This window comes from Rutidosis leptorrhynchoides, chromosome 6 (genome assembly GCF_046630445.1).
Source record: "Rutidosis leptorrhynchoides isolate AG116_Rl617_1_P2 chromosome 6, CSIRO_AGI_Rlap_v1, whole genome shotgun sequence".
NCBI classification, from domain to species: domain Eukaryota; kingdom Viridiplantae; phylum Streptophyta; class Magnoliopsida; order Asterales; family Asteraceae; genus Rutidosis; species Rutidosis leptorrhynchoides.
The window spans coordinates 368,783,118-368,785,717 of NC_092338.1; the positions used below are offsets into that span (position 1 = coordinate 368,783,118).

At 32.2% G+C, this 2,600-nt stretch overlaps 1 non-coding gene across 1 annotated transcript; it reads right to left on the minus strand.

The window, feature by feature from the left end:
• Positions 1-1,921: 1,921 nt before the first annotated feature.
• LOC139856418 (small nucleolar RNA R71) lies at positions 1,922-2,028 on the minus strand. The gene has a single exon (XR_011761900.1). It is a non-coding gene; the product is annotated as a small nucleolar RNA R71 (small nucleolar RNA).
• Between the last annotated feature and the right edge of the window lie 572 nt (positions 2,029-2,600).

Consider the following 2,600-nt stretch of genomic DNA (forward strand, 5'->3'; position numbering starts at 1 on the left):
AAACAAAAATTTATATATTTTTAAGATTTTATTAAATATTTAAGTTTTATAAAGTTTCTTTATTTTTATTTTATAAAAATATAAGTTTTTATTATATAAATATTTTAGATTTTAAAACAGAAAAAAGAAAAAAAAACGCGTCGAATTTTAAACTGTACCTGAGTTGAAAATTGGAACCCCGCGACTCGCGGAGTTTGCAGCCTCGAATACCGCGACTCGCGGAGACAGTCTGACACGGGTACACAGAAGCCGTAGCAGCATTAATTACTGGTTTTTATTAATTATATTTAAACTTAAACCCTAATTAGGGTATATTTATTATAATATTTAGTTTTTATTAGTTTATTTTGTTTTAATTAGTTTAATAAAATATAAAATTAATAGTTTTAATAAATAATTAATATAAAAATAATATTTTTATAAAAATTGTACTTTTTACAACTTTTTGTATATTTTTATATTTTGTCCCTTTTTAATCGTTTTAGCGTAATATTTGTATTTTTCGCTCGTATTTAGTTTTAATTCATAGTTTTTGCCATAGTTATTTTTATTTATAGATTTTTAGGCTTTGCCGTAGAATTCCTTAAGTGCTTTTTCTTTAGACTAAGATTTAGGTACTTTAGAATTTTGCGACGCCTTTTTAAGTTTTAGTTTCTTTTTAAGTTATTTCCATTTGGGATATAGTTTTTCTTGTAAGCTTTAATATTTTTAGACGACTTTTACCTATGTATCAATTATCATTCCAATTAGTAATCTCAATTTGCGATTATAATTTTAAGTTAGTTGTAGTAATAAGGTTAGGTTAGTCAAGTGTTTTTAAGTTTTATAAGTTTCTTTTATTTTTCAACCATTTTTCTTTTTCGACCTTTTTCCGACGCGCTCTTTTTCTTTCTTATTTCTCGTCATTCTAGTTTTTAGGACTTAGAATTTTTTCTACTTCTTATCTAAATTTCTTAAAATTACGAAAATTTATTTTAAGTGGTTAAATTGATAGACATCAAAATTTTCTGGTTCGTAGTAATAGTTGGATTTGTACGTGGACCGGGTTATTGGAGCCAAACAGTCCTCAATTATATGGAGACCAAACGAATCCTGCCCCTCTGCTGCATCTTTTGGCTATTCGAAACGTGGGCAAAATCAGAAAAGTCTATTGATTGGATAACTTATTATAATTTTTCTTTCCTTTTTAAAAAAAAAAAACTAATAGGATATTCAGTGAATGCACCGAGCAAGACGTTCACCACCTTTTGTACGTTCACCACCTGTAACTAGATCAAGACATTTAGCAAATATTACCGTCGTTGATTTTTCTTTAGAATCGTCATCCAGTCGACCAAGTACTCCAGTTCAAATTTCCGATAATCCATTTTTTGAACCCGACCTCACAATTGAGAATCCGGAGAATATTCAAGGACGATTCGTAGATCCTAAACCATTAAATTTTCCTCCGGAACCACCAATCATTCAAACAGAGATTGTTGAGGAACGAACCATTAAATCAGAATCCTCTAGTGATTCCGATTCAACAAATTCAATTATGGAGAATCTGGAACCTTTAAGTATGGAAGACCGAATGAGAGCTAAACGCACTGGCCAAGGTCACGCAATTACTCATCCAGACATTAATGCGCCAGATTATGAAATCAAAGGACAAATTCTACCCATGGTGACTAATCAATGCCAATTTAGTAGTGCGCCGAAGGAAGATCCAAATGAACATCTTCGTACCTTTAATAGGATCTGCACACTATTTAAAATCCGAGAAGTGGAGGATGAACAAATATATCTCATGTTATTTCCCTGGACTTTAAAGGGAGAAGCCAAAGATTGGTTGGAATCGTTACCTGAAGGGGCGATTGATACATGGGATGTTTTAGTTGAAAAATTTCTTAAACAATTCTTTCCGGCATCTAAAGCCGTAAGACTTCAAGCAGAAATTGTTACGTTTATACAGAAGCCAAATGAAACTCTATATGAGGCATGGACAAGATTTGGAAAGTTATTAAGAGGATGTCCGCAACATGGTTTAGACACCTGTCAAATAGTACAAATATTCTACCAAGGATGCGACATCACTACAAGGAAAGACATAGATATAGCAGCTGGTGGTTCTATTATGAAGAAAACCGAAACTGATGCTTACAAAATTATTGATAACACTGCTTCCCACTCACATGAATGGCACCAAGAAAAAGATATCGTTAGATCATCTAAAACAGCTAGAGCCGATTCTAGCCATGACTTAGATTCCATTTCCACAAAGATAGATGCTGTCGAGAGACGAATGGAAAAGATGACTAAAGATATTCACTCAATACGAATTAGTTGTGAGCAGTGTGGAGGACCACATTTGACAAAAGATTATCTCAGTATTGAACTAACAATGGAACAAAGAGAGAACATTTCATACATAAACCAAAGGCCTGGAAATAATTATCAGAATAATTATCAACCGCCAAGACCTATTTACAATCAAAACCAGAATTATAACAGAAATAGTCCATACAACAACCAACAAGGTCCTAGCAATCAACAAGTATCCAATAATAATTACAATCAGCAAAGACCTAATTTTCAAAACAAACCACCACAACAAACCG